Source organism: Palaemon carinicauda, unplaced genomic scaffold (assembly GCF_036898095.1).
Source record: "Palaemon carinicauda isolate YSFRI2023 unplaced genomic scaffold, ASM3689809v2 scaffold155, whole genome shotgun sequence".
Lineage (NCBI taxonomy): Eukaryota > Metazoa > Arthropoda > Malacostraca > Decapoda > Palaemonidae > Palaemon > Palaemon carinicauda.
This window is the reverse complement of record NW_027169092.1, coordinates 19,489-34,037: the sequence shown is the minus strand read 5'-3', so window position 1 is coordinate 34,037 and position 14,549 is coordinate 19,489. Positions and strand designations below refer to the sequence as shown.

General features: G+C 42.3%; 1 long non-coding RNA gene across 2 annotated transcripts in view; it reads right to left on the bottom strand.

Annotated features, from left to right (window-relative positions):
• The window catches only part of LOC137635650 (uncharacterized), a 39,101-nt gene that overhangs the window by 19,261 nt on the left and 5,291 nt on the right, over positions 1 to 14,549 (bottom strand). For both annotated transcript variants that reach the window (XR_011042745.1, XR_011042746.1), the window contains exon 2: positions 10,097 to 10,221. This is a non-coding gene — a long non-coding RNA (uncharacterized lncRNA). The remainder of the gene's footprint in view (positions 1 to 10,096; positions 10,222 to 14,549) is intronic.

Genomic DNA, 14,549 nt, shown 5'->3' with positions numbered 1-14,549 from the left:
ACAAATTGTACCGTCAACCATCTTTATTTGAGAAAGTGTTACAAGCCACTTACTCGGAGAAGCACTTAGTAATTAACCCTTTAACCCCCAGGCTATTTGGAAATTTCCAACCCTTAACGCCAAGGGGGTTATTTTTTTAACAGCACATTTTGCAGTATATTTTTTAAAAATTGCTCTCACAGCCTTAATTTTTGTCATAGAGAGGTCAGGTTGGTCTCATTCTCTTGGGAAATGCCTGAATTTTTTCAAAAAATTATCAAAAATATGAAAAAAAAAAAAATTTATAGCATTTTTTTTGCAAGGACGTACCGGTACTTCTATGGGGGTAAAGGGATGGCTTTTGTGAAACGTACCAGTACGTCCTTTGGGGGTAAAAGGGTTAAATGCTTCACATATACACACCACTGCTTTACGAGCTTTGGATCAAGTTTATGAAGGGTGAGCAGGACTGAAATCCTTCCCAATGTTTCAGAGGTCAAAGTACAACTTGCGTATTTACAATAGTAACAAAGATCGAAAACAATGATTTTGTGCCAAGACAACTAACCAGAAGGATCGCAGATACGGTATAACCAGTAAGGGAAGCCTGGTGAAAATTATGGATGCTAATTGTATTCAATCAAAAATAATGAACAGAATGAAGCAGCTAATAGTTAAGTAGCACAGGCTCTTATTTGGAAAAAATAAAATTAGACCTCAAAATTGCATTTGTTACGGTACACTTTCCATAAATGGCTCTAAATCAGCTTAAAGAAACAGAGGATTCATCTCATAAAATGCTGCTCTTGATGTGCACATATGTTTACATATTGTTTCGTCACACTTGATTTTCCTAGGGTGCCTCTATGTACTCTAACATATTTTTACTTGCTAAGCTACAACCCTAGAAAAGATAGCAGGATGCTATAAGCCCAGGAGCACCAAGAGGGAAAGAAGCCATTGAGGAAAGGAAACAAGGAAAAATGCAATATTTTAGGAACAGTAACAACATTAAAATAAATATTTTCTAAATAAACAATAAAAACTGAACAAAACAAGAGGAAGAGAATTAAAATAGAATAATGTGCCCCAGCGTACCCTCAAGCAAGAGAACTCTACCCCAAGAGAGAAGGCCATGGTACAGAGGCTATGGCACTACCCAAGACTATAGAACAATAGTTTGATTTTGGAGTGTCCTTCTCCTAGAAGAGCTGCTTACCATGGCTAAAGAGTCTCTTCTACCCTTACCAGGAGGAAAGTAGCCACTGAACAATTACAGTGCAGTGGTTAACCCCTTGGGTGAAGAAGAATTTCATAATCTCAGTGTTATCAGGTGTACGAGGACAGGAGAATACGTAAATAAATATAGGCTAGACTATCCGGTGCGTGTAGGCAAAGGGAAAATGAACCGTAACCAGAGAGAAGGATCTAATATAGTATTGTCTAGTCAGTCAAATTACCTCATAGCTCTCTAGCGGTAGTATCTCAACGAGTGGCTGGTGCCCTGGCCAACCTATTACTGGATTATTAATTTTTCCCTTTACTTGAATAATTTTTCCTCGCCCGAAAAGACAATAGAAAAATCACAAGTAATGTCACCTGGGAAGAAAAATAACTTCAATCCCATTATAATTTAACATTTCTATCTCCTTTTTTACTTTTATCAAAACTGTCTTAATTTCTAAAATGTTATTTTCATTAGTAAAATAAATTTTTGAATATACTTACCCGGTGATCATGTAGCTGTCAGCTCTGCTGCCCGACAGAAAAAACCTACGGACGGAATACGCCAGCGATCGCTATGCAGGTGGGGGTGTACATCAACAGCGCCATCTGTCGAGTAGGTACTCAAGTACTTCATGTCAACACAGAACCAATTTTCTCCTCGGTCCACTGGGTCTCTATTGGGGAGGAAGGGTGGGTCCTTTAATTCATGATCACCGGGTAAGTATATTCAAAAATTTATTTTACTAATGAAAATAACATTTTTCAATATTAACCTTACCCGGTGATCATGTAGCTGATTCACACCCAGGGGGGTGGGTAGAGACCAGCATACATGTTAACATTAAAAGCTAAGTATTCCGTACTTCATTTTAGCAGTTATTTCAAAATAACAAACAAAATTAATAAGTACCTGGTAAGGAAGTCGACTTGAACAATTACTCTGCTTTTTTAAGTACGTCTTCCTTACTGAGCCTCGCGATCCTCATAGGATGCTGAGCGACTCCTAGGAGCTGAAGTATGAAGGGTTGCAACCCATACAACAGGACCTCATCAAAACCTCTAATCTAGGCGCTTCTCAAGAAATGACTTTGACCACCCGCCAAATCAAGTAGGATGCGAAAGGCTTCTTAGCCTTCCGGACAACCCAAAAACAATAATAAAACATTTCAAGAGAAAGATTAAAAAAGTTATGGAATTAGGGAATTGTAGTGGTTGAGCCCTCACCCACTACTGCACTCGTTGCTACGAATGGTCCCAGAGAGTAGCAGTTCTCGTAAAGAGACTGGACATTCTTAAGATAAAAAGACGCGAACACTGATTTGCTTTTCCAATAGGTTGCGTGTCGATTATACTTTGCAGAGATCTATTTTGTTTAAAGGCCACGGAAGTTGCGACAGCTCTAACTTCGTGTGTCCTTACCTTCAGCAAAGCTTGGTCTTCCTCACTCAGATGGGAATGAGCTTCTCGTATTAACAGTCTGATAAAATAGGATAAATCATTCTTTGACCTAGGCAAAGATGGATTCTTAACTGAACACCATAAAGCTTCAGACGGGCCTCGTAAAGGTTTTAAATAGAACTTAAGAGCTCTTACAGGACATAAGACTCTTTCTAGTTCATTTCCAACCATACGATAAGTTTGGAATATCGAACGATATTGGTCAAGGCCGAGAAGGCAGCTCGTGTTGGCTAGAAAACCAAGTTGTAGAACATGTAGCCGTTTCGGATGAGAATCCGATGTTCTTGCTGAAGGCATGAATCTCACTGACTCTTTTAGCTGTGGCTAAGCATATCAGGAAAAGTGTCTTTAAGGTGAGATCTTTCAGGGAGGCTGATTGTAGCGATTCGAACCTGTCTGACATAAGGAATCTTAGTACCACGTCTAAATTCCAACCAGGTGTAACCAAACGACGCTCCTTCGTGGTCTCAAAAGACTTAAGGAGGTCCTGTAGATCTTTATTGTTGGAAAGATCTAAGCCTCTGTGACGGAAGACTGATGCCAACATGCTTCTGTAACCCTTGATAGTGGGAGCTGAAAGAGATCGTTCTTTCCTCAGATATAAGAGGAAGTCAGCTATTTGAGTTACAGAGGTACTGGTCGAGGATACGGATACTGACTTGCACCAGTTTCGGAAGATTTCCCACTTCGATCGGTAGACTCTAAGGGTGGATGTTCTCCTTGCTCTAGCAATCGCTCTGGCTGCCTCCTTCGAAAAGCCTCTAGCTCTCGAGAGTCTTTCGATAATCTGAAGGCAGTCAGACGAAGAGCGTGGAGGCCTTGGTGTACCTTCTTTACGCGTGGCTGACGCAGAAGGTCCACCCTTAGGGGAAGTGTTCTGGGAACGTCTACTAGCCATCGAAGTACCTCGGTGAGCCATCCTCTCGCGGGCCAGAGGGAATCAACTAGCGTCAACCTTGTCCCTTCGTGAGAGGCGAACTTCTGCAGTACCTTGTTGACAATCTTGAACGGAGGGAATGCATATAGATCTAGATGTGACCAATCTAGTAGAAAGGCATCTATATGAACTGCTGCTGGGTCCGGGATTGGTGAGCAAAATATTGGGAGCCTCCTGGTCATCGAGGTTGCGAAGAGACCTATGGTTGGCTGGCCCCAGGTGCCCCAAAGTCTCTTGCATACATCCTTGTGGAGGGTCCATTCTGTTGGAATTATTTGTCCCTTCCGACTAAGACAATCTGCTATGACATTCAAGTTGCCTTGGATGAACCTCGTTACTAGTGAAATGTCTAGACCTTTTGACCAGGTGAGGAGGTCCCTTGCGATCTCGAACAATGTCAGCGAGTAGGTCCCTCCTTGCTTGGAGATGTACGCCAAAGCCGTGGTGTTGTCCGAGTTCACCTCCACCACTTTGCCTTGAAGGAGAGACCTGAAGCTTTTCCAGGTCAGACGTACTGCCAGTAGCTCCTTGCAGTTGAAATGCATTATCCTTTGACTCGAGTTCCATAATCCCGAGCATTCCCTACCGTCTAATGTCGCACCCCAGCATACGTCCGATGCGTCCGAGAAGAGAACGTGGTTGGGAGTCTGAACAGTCAGGGGAAGACCCTCTCTAAGGTTGATATAGTCCTTTCACCAAGTCAGACAAGACTTTATCTTTCCGGAAACCGGGATCAAGACCGCTTCTAGCGTCTTGTCCTTTTCCAGTGAAAAGCTAGATGGAATAGAAGAGGACGGAGGTGTAGTCTTCCTAGTGACACAAATTGATCCACGGATGACAGTGTCCCTACCAGACTCATCCACAGCCTGACTGGGCAGCGTTCCTTCTTCAGCATCTTCTGGATGGATAGCAGGGCTGGGGGTTGATCGTCTTGTTCAGCAACGTCCTCATCAGAGGGTTTCTCATCCGAAACTGATGAGGAAACGGCAACGGAGTGGGCAACGTCTGACTCGCCGAATCCGGTCGCACTGGTGGATGCGTGACGGAGCCGGACGCATAGCATTGCTGCACAGTCTGTGAACTGTCAACAACCATGGGTGCGCGAGGAAGTACAGCGTCAACCCGAACTGTCTAGACTGTCTGGGTTATGCAGTCAACACCCTACCGGGTTGCTGAGGTTGACGCACTGCGTCACAACAAGTCACCTCTGCTGGTTGTTGAACGTATTCCTAGTGACACACTGAACGTCAACAACCACCTCCGAGCGTCGCTTAACTTCAACGTGCGACTGGCAACCCACACTGGGTCGCATCGGTGGAGGAACCACCTCAACTGGCAGACGCGAGTAGGATACCTCAGCGTCAACAGGGCGCACAACCAACCGGTTGGAAGGTTGTTGGCCAGAAGGTTCTTCTCCGCACTTAAGTCCTGAAACAAGGACACAAGCTTGGACTGCATGTCTTGCAGCAAAGCCCATAGGGTCTACGGGAGCAGGTGTGGCAACAGACGGGGTTAGCGACTGAGGCGGAACCATTTACCATCCCTGGAAGCCTTGTTATGTGTGACATAATAGTACAGCAACACTTCAAAGGCTCGACAAATGTGAGAAGTTGACCTGTAAACAACTTGGAGCGTCTCCTGGCTAGGCGCCAGGGCGAGTTTACCAGAATTGAGAAGTCCATCTGGGCAGAGGCAAGGACTCCCAAGCCGAGAACTTCTCTCGTGTCTTATCAGACTCTCGCTCTATAAGCCAGTTTAAAAGAAGGGAAAGCAAAGGCTGTATCCCTAAAACTCCTCCTGGTGCAAAACCAGTCGCCTAGCCAACGTAACGCTCTCTAGGAGAGCGAGAGAGCACTAGCTTAACAACAACGGCTTCGAAGCAGCTAGGCCTAGTGTAAGTTCTGACGTTTAGGCGAACGAGGAGCAGCAGTTACAAGATCCGGACGAAGATCCTTAAAAAAAATCATCATGATTTAATTAAAGTCCATAGGGGGCTAAGCAGCTTAAGGCTCCTCTCCAAATGACAGAGTCCTCAAAGGAATATCAGTAGGAGGGAGAACAGCACTTTCTCATCTACAGGAACCTTGTCCGAGAAAAGCTAGGTTATCTCAGTGAGTCTCTCACTGGTGCATTAGTAGCAGACCAGAAGGCAACGTCATGTAACTGTTTGACAGTCTGTGAACTGTCAACAACTGAACTGTCAACCACAACGGGTGCGTGTGGACATACAGTGTTCACTCGAGACTGCTTTGACTGTCTATACTGGGCAGTCAAAACAACTCTAGAATGCGGAGGTTGACGCACCGCGTCAAAACACGGCAGCTTAACTCCACCCTCCTGTTGTTGTGGTAGCTCACGCACGTCAACGGAGGGTTCCGCGCGTCGGCGAACGTCAACTTGCGTCTGGCAGGGTCGACTGCGCATAGGTGGTGGAGCTCTCACAGCCGGAGTGTGGGAGCAGGCAGCCTCAGCGTCAGCTGGGCGCACAACCGTGGCTGGTTGTAGGCTAACGGGTGCAGCGTCAACCTTCTCCGCACGATACTCCTGCATAAAGGAAGCTAGCTGAGTCTGCATAGACTGCAGCAGACCACTTCGGGTCTACAGCAGCTGGTGCGGCAACAGACGGAGTTATTGCCTGCTGCGGTACCACTTTGCCTCTCTTAGGAGGTGTGCAGTCGTCGGAAGACTGCAGCGAGTCCGAACTGACCCAGTGGCTACAACTGGGCCGTTGGACTTGCACGGAAGGGACCGACTTGCACTTAAAAAGCTGCGAGACCTTGGTCCATGGTTTCTTACGAGAAACCTCTTCCGCAGACGAGGAATAAATGGGCTCTCTCGTCTTTGTGTGGGTGGGGCGATCTTGGGTAGATACGCCCGAAACCACGGAGGGAAAACGTCTGTTCGTGATCAAGGCCTGAGGAACCCATAAGTCGTTCGACATTACTTCTCCCCTGGGCTTGGGAGCTTGTAAGAGGTCCCGGACTAGGTGAACGACAGGCACGAACAGACGAACCCTCGGACGCAACACTGTAACACTTGCGCATATCACTTTATCACTTCGATTTTCTGTTTTGCACTAATTTCACTGAAATCGAAACTTTTACTGATTTCTACGTGAAATACGCAATTCTACCCTTCATTAAAAGGTAGTAATGCGAAATCAGTCGTATAATGCTAGCAAAAAACAGAAAACATATATAAAGATAAAAAATTCAGTGGCTGGGAAAGAGACTAAACACTAGTTCAAATAAGCTACGTTTACAATCTCTCACCGCACATAGCCTGGGGACAAGAATAAAACCCTAGAAACGTTTTATCTTCTTCCCCGTACAGCGACTAGGGAGGAGAGTAACACGAGAAACAACGTTACCCGCTTGAACGGAACGTTTTCTCTCCTCTCTCTCCCTCCGTCTCTATCTCTCTCTCTCTCTCTCTCTTTCTCTCTTGATTTCGCACTTAAGAGAAGAGCCCAATTAAAAATCGTCAAAAAAAACATGTTATTTGACTAAAAGGAACAAACTGAAAGGTTTTCCAAATAAAAAGTTCCTTTAATTTAGAATTTAAAACATTAAAGTTAAGAAAGAATGAACGAAACGTCAGAAACGATTTACTCTTACTGCAAAGTGAAACCGTGATACTCTCTCTCTATCGTAACGATAGAGCGCATGTTGAACGCCCTGAACGTCAACAACTGCGTAGTCTAAAAACTAAACGTGAGTTCATCTTTGAAAAACAGTACGAAAACTATCAAAGAGATTCTTTCATAAAACATTAAATTTTAAACAGTTTTAAATTCTTTCCGCTAATGGGCTCAACGTTGATTAACTTCGGTTCCAATTTCGGACCGCCTACTAAAAGGAAAGGTCGCATATAAACAAAACATAAAAAATTATTTTATATGTTTAAAATAAATGGAAAGTTAATCGAAGAGGCCTAATAAAGGCGGAGAGATATAAAATATGTGGATCTATAACGTGTTAGGCAAAATTACAAAAACCTAAACACACTTCCTTCTAAGGGAAGGGTCGGCCATTTAAAAGTGAAAGAGTCCATACTTTCTTTGTCACCATAATTAAAACTATCCAAAACGAGTTCAAGTTTTGAGATGAAGATAAAACCCCTGCATAGCGAAAGCTCAAAACTAGAATAGTGTACTTCACCAAATAGTTGTGAAAACAAATCCAGTTAGTAACAGCGTATTTAGTAGGTCTTGTCAGTGGCACGACAGAGAGAAAATTGATTCTGTGTTGACATGAAGTACTTGAGTACCTACTCGACAGATGGCGCTGTTGATGTACACCCCCACCTGCATAGCGATCGCTGGCGTATTCCGTCCGTAGGTTTTTTCTGTCGGGCAGCAGAGCTGACAGCTACATGATCACCGGGTAAGGTTAATATTGAAAATTGCACATTGTGGTGGCAGATGTGGTAAAACCCCTGACTGGTGAACGCCAGACAGGGGTTCGACTCCAGCTCAAACTCTTTAGTTCCTTCGGTCGCTGCAACCTCACCATCCTTGTGGGCTAAGGATGAGGGGTTTGGGAGAGCCTATAGGACTATCTGTTGAGTCGTCAGCAGCTATTGGTCCTAGCTTGGGAGGAGAGGGGGCTTGTGCACTAATATGTATATATGGTTAGTCTCTAGGGCATTGTTCTGCTCGTTAGGGCAATGTCACTGTCCCTTGCCTCTGCCATTCATGAGCAGCCTTTAAACCTTTAATACTATTCAATAGTCCATTGCACAAGCCAAATCGGCAATCAATTTTATAGATAACTTGTAATGGATGAAGATGCCAATGGATAGAGTTGATGATCAAAGATAAAAGTAATAAAATTGAGCTAAAACAATAGAAGTACCAGCCTAAAATGTCTACCAATGTGACCAGTTTAGAAGCTCAGTGTCCTCTATATAAAACTGTTCAATCCAGGTTAATTATTATCAAGGCACTTTTATCAATATGATGCAATGGCTTTGTTACAGCAAATGATTTCCTTTTTACTGTCGACAGTGGGATCCTCGTGTATTCATTTTAAACTTTTGTATGAAAGTATACTAAAGCCCCTAGGCTAGTAGCCTAGGCGCGGTGAGAATCGACTACCGAAACTCTCTCGTATACTATCTCGGAAGAGGAAAATTTATACAGTAATATCTTCTATGTATAAAATATTGCCTAAAGCTTCAATAAATTATCACACTAGGAAAACTATATCATGCATGAGAGTAAGGCTACGTGCCTAGGCTAGGAAGTCTAGCATGAGTGAGGATCGGTAACTAAATCGCCGAAACCACGGTACCATCGGCATAACATAAAATTTCCTAGCTAAAAATGCTTAATAGCTAAATTTATTAAAGCGAATATATACCGGGAACGTCGTTCTGGCTGACTAAATGACACTTGCATATCGAACGACCGCGTCCATGACGCCATCCGGTTAGGCAAAAGCTCATGTTGCGTTACGTCTTGAATCAATAAAAAAACTGGCAAGAGCTTACATTTATACAAATTAACCCTTTTACCCCCAAAGGACGTACTTGTACGTTTCAGAAAACACATCCCTTTACCCCCATGGATGTACCGGTATGTCCTTGCAAAAAACTGCTATTTACAATTTTTTTTGCATATTTTTGATAATTTTTTGAGAAACTTCAGGCATTTTCCAAGAGAATGAGACCAACCTGATCTCTCTATGATGAAAATTAAGGCTGTTAGAGCAATTCAAAAAATATATACTGCAAAATGTGCTTGAAAAAAAAATAACCCCTGGGGGTTAAGGGTTGGAAAGTTCCAAATAGCCTGGGGGTAAAAGGGTTAAAGATAATACTCAACTTTCCAGAGGCAGATGAAGGTGGAGAAAGCATCATAGCTGATAAAGTAATCCAAAAACACCGAGTTTGTATCACTACGAGAGAAAGAATGACAAGATGGCGCCGGGACGTGACGTCATACTGGCGCTCAACTATAGTATGAGTAGGAGTGTTGCCTTAATAACAGCCCTCCTACAATTCTTGCCACTTTCCCCTCTCGAAGCGTAAATGCTATTAGGGGTGTAGATAGCTATGTGGCGTGTCAAGAATACGTCCTCTGATATTATGCAATATACCTAAAGGCGAAAGCCAGGGATATTCGCGCCAGGAGTTAGAATTCTGGATACCTTAAGGTAAAATTCTCTGGGGATATATCACTGTAGTTAAATATAACCTAGGAAGCTACTATGAAGGAACGTCCATCAGGACAACATGGCTACCTAACCCAAAAATAGATTTTTCGCTTCGCTCAAAATCCGTTTTATGCTACTAACGGTATACCGTTAGTCGCAAACACTTGAATCCCACAGCTAATTATGTAAACAAACAAAAGCCTAAAAAATACAACTATTAAAATTATTCTAATTCATGAACCCAATCATAGATTTATCCTCTGGTTGTTCACTGGAAACCATAACTAATAACCGTGACTATTTCCACCCGATATCTATAGCTACTGTACTGTATTACCTTTTACATGTCAAGAGTAGGTAAAGATCATTGATGTGGAGGTTTGCTGTGCAAAACTAGTCCTTTGTTGGTCAATACACTTGCTTGTATCCTTGCCAGTAACCATCTTGGTGCACACAAATATTCTGAAAAAGATAACTTTATATCAGAAAGATTGAAAATAGCAAATCAGACAATGGCTAAGTTAAGTAAAATTTTGAAATCACATCACCTGAAATTACATATAAAAATCAGGTTATATATCAGTTTAGCGAGATCGGTGTTACTGTATGGACATGAGTCGTGGTATAACAATGAAACAATAACAGATTTTGTAGGTTTTACATCAAAGCCCTCTGAAGAATATTGGGAGTTAAATGGCAGGACAGGATTAGAAACTGAAACTATAAGAGAGATTACTCAAGTGCCATATGTGGATGAGATCATGGTGAGGGGTAGATGGAGATGGTTTGGGCATGATCTTTGCACTCCAAGAGATTAGTTCACCAAACCTTCAACTGGGCTCCACAAGGCACTAAAAGTTTAGGAAGACCCAGGCCTACATGGCTGAGGACTATGAAGCATGAAGTAGATGATGATGATGAATGGAGAAGTATTGTTTTAAAAGCTCATTATAGAGATGACTGTGTCAATAGGCGTAGGAGACTACGATGGTAAATAAATATATATATATATATATATATATATATATATATATATATATATATATATATATATATATATATACACATACACTCACACATATATATATATACATATATATATATATATACTGTATATAGATATGTGTGTGTATGTGGGCGGAATATTTTGAAAGTTTGCTGAATGTTGAGGATGATAGGGAGGCAGATATAATTGCGGTTCCAGGTGTTGAGGTGCCAGTGATGGGAGATGAGAATGAGAGAGAGATTACAATAGAGGAAGTGAGGAGAGCACTAGATGAAACGAGAGTAGGAAAAGCATCGGGTATGGATGGTGTGAAAGCTGAGATGTTGAAGGAAGGGGGTGTGACTGTACTTGAATGGTTGGTGAGATTGTTTAATGTGTGTTTTGTGTTGTCAATGGTACCAGTAGATTGGGTCTGTGCATGTATTGTACCACTATATAAGGGTAAGGGAGATGTGCATGAGTGTTGTAATTCAAGAGGTATTAGTTTGTTGAGTGTAGTTGGAAAAGTGTATGGTAGAATACTGATTAATAGGATTAAGGATAAAACAGAGAATGCAATCTTGGAAGTACAGGGTGGTTTTAGAAGAGGTAGGGGTTGTATGAATCAGATTTTTACAGTTAGGCAGATATGCGAGAAATATTTAGCAAAAGGTAAGGAGGTGTATGTTGCGTTTATGGATCTGGAGAAAGCATATGATAGAGTTGATAGGGAAGCAATGTGGAATGTGATGAGGTTATATGGAGTTGGTGGAAGGTTGTTGCAAGCAGTGAAAAGTTTCTACACAGGTAGTAAAGCATGTGTTAGAATAGGAAAGGAGGTGAGCGATTGGTTTCCGTTGAGAGTGGGGCTGAGACAGGGATGTGTGATGTCGCCCTGGTTGTTTAACTTGTATGTTGATGGAGTGGTGAGAGAGGTGAATGCTAGAGTGCTTGGACAAGGATTAAAACTGTTAGGCGAGAATGATCATGAATGGGAGGTAAATCAGCTGTTGTTTGCGGATGATACTGTACTGGTAGCAGACACAGAAGAGAAGCTTGACCGACTAGTGACAGAATTTGGAAGGGTGTGTGAGAGAAGGAAGTTGAGAGTTAATGTGGGTAAGAGTAAGGTTATGAGATGTACGAGAAGGGAAGGTGGTGCAAGGTTGAATGTCATGTTGAATGGAGAGTTACTTGAGGAGGTGGATCAGTTTAAGTACTTGGGGTCTGTTGTTGTAGCAAATGGTGGAGTGGAAGCAGATGTACGTCAGAGAGTGAATGAAGGTTGCAAAGTGTTGGGGGCAGTTAAGGGAGTAGTAAAAAATAGAGGATTGGGCATGAATGTAAAGAGAGTTCTATATGAGAAAGTGATTGTACCAACTGTGATGTATGGATCGGAGTTGTGGGGAATGAAAGTGATGGAGAGACAGAAATTGAATGTGTTTGAGATGAAGTGTCTGAGGAGTATGGCTGGTGTATCTCGAGTAGATAGGGTTAGGAACGAAGTGGTGAGGGTGAGAACGGGTGTAAGAAATGAGTTAGCGGCTAGAGTGGATATGAATGTGTTGAGGTGGTTTGGCCATGTTGAGAGAATGGAAAATGGCTGTCTGCTAAAGAAGGTGATGAATGCAAGAGTTGATGGGAGAAGTACAAGAGGAAGGCCAAGGTTTGGGTGGATGGATGGTGTGAAGAAAGCTCTGGGTGATAGGAGGATAGATGTGAGAGAGGCAAGAGAGCGTGCTAGAAATAGGAATGAATGGCGAGCGATTGTGACGCAGTTCCAGTAGGCCCTGCTGCTTCCTCCGGTGCCTTAGATGACCGCGGAGGTAGCAGCAGTAGGGGACTCAGCAGTATGAAGCTTCATCTGTGGTGGAAATGTGGGAGGTTGGGCTGTGGCCCCCTAGCAGTACCAGCTGAACTCGGCTGAGTCCCTGGTTAGGCTGGAGGAACGTAGAGAGTAGAGGTCCCCTTTTTGTTTTGTTTCTTGTTGTTGTCGGCTACCCCCCAAAATTGGGGGAAGTGCCTTTGGTATATGTATGTATGATGTGTTTACACACAAAATAGAATTATAGATACATACAGTATACAGTATATAGGTACTGTATATATGAAGAAAAGGAAAATAGGGAAAAACTACATGAGTAGTTTAAGAACAAAACATTAAAATAAATCTTTCATATATAAACTATACAAACGTCAAAATAACAACAGGAAGAGAAACAAGATAGAATAGTGTACCCTCAAGAGAATTCTACCCCAAGACAGTGGAAGACCATAGTACAGAGGCTATGGCACTCCCCAAGACTAGCGAAGAAGAACCTATCTTCTTGCAACTATGATAGTTTTAATCCTTGGAAAATAGTCTGACCTATGATTTGCCCAAAAACTATACTCGTTTTCATAGTCTTAACCTATCTGGATTCTAATCTTAACCCTTTTACCCCCAAAGGACGTACTGGTACGTTTCACAAAACTCATCCCTTTACCCCCATGGACGTACCGGTACGTCCTTACAAAAACTGCTATTTATATTTTTTTTTTCATAATTTTGATAATTTTTTGAGAAACTTCAGGCATTTTCCAAGAGAATGAGACCAACCTGACCTCTCTATGATGAAAATTAAGGCTGTTAGAGCAATTTTTTAAAAAAATACTGCAAAATGTGCTTGAAAAAAAATAACCCCAGGGGGTTAAGGGCTGAAAAGTTCCAAATAGCCTGGGGGTAAAAGGGTTAAAGTCTAGCAGTTACTCTCTAAGTGCAAAAATTTCTACTGCCTAACGAACAAGGATACCAGAATGGTGTACCTTCATGCACTGAATAAAATTCCCCCAAAATTTACTTTTCCTAACAATATAAACTGGATCCCTCTATTTGAGGCTGGGTATAGCTGTTACAACTTAACAAGGCTGCACAAGTTAGCCGACTCCACCTGACACGCCACCGAGCTCCCAATTTGACCTTAAATCCGAGACTTGTGGTGTTGTTGGGGCACGAAGAGTAACATAAGAGGACTTGGTTTACTTTTTAAAAACTAGCGATTTGTTCCTACGAAAAAGCAAATCTTGCGACTCCATTTTTCCTCTGCCTACGCAAACATCGAACAGTCTGGCTTATTCTTTCCACAATCTACTCTGTCCTCATACACCTGACAACACTGAAATTACCAAACAATTATTCTTTGCTCAAGGGGGTTAACTACAGCACTGTAATTATTCAGCGGCTACTTTCTTCTTAGGGGCAAGGGTACAAGAGACTCTTTAGCTATGGTAAGCAGCTCTTCTAGGTGAAGGACACTCACAAAAGCAAACCATTGTTCTTTAATCTTTACCTTGGGTAATGCCATAGCCTGTCTATCAGTCTTCAAATGTCAAATTAGAGATCTCTTGCTTGAGAATAAGCCCACGTATACTATTCTACGTTTATTATTATCATTATTATTAGATAAGTTACAACCCTAGATGGAAAAGCAGAATGCTATAAGCCCAAGGGCTCCAACAGGGAAGATAGACTATGAGGGAAGTAATGAACGGTAAATTTTTAGTTTCAGCCAAATTTGGAAAAATGCAATAAAAATATATTTGTTGCATCAGAAATAGTGTGGTTTCAATGAATTTAACGTTTATTTTGACTGCAAACCAACCGATTTAGAGATTTACTATGTATACCCTAGTTCATCCCACCAATTATGGGGGACACCCTTTGGGAACCGGGGTTTTGGGTGGGGGAAGGTGTTGGGGCATTGAATGATATTTGCAATAAATGAATAATTAATGTTCCAGCACCCCTCCCCCATACCCCTAACTA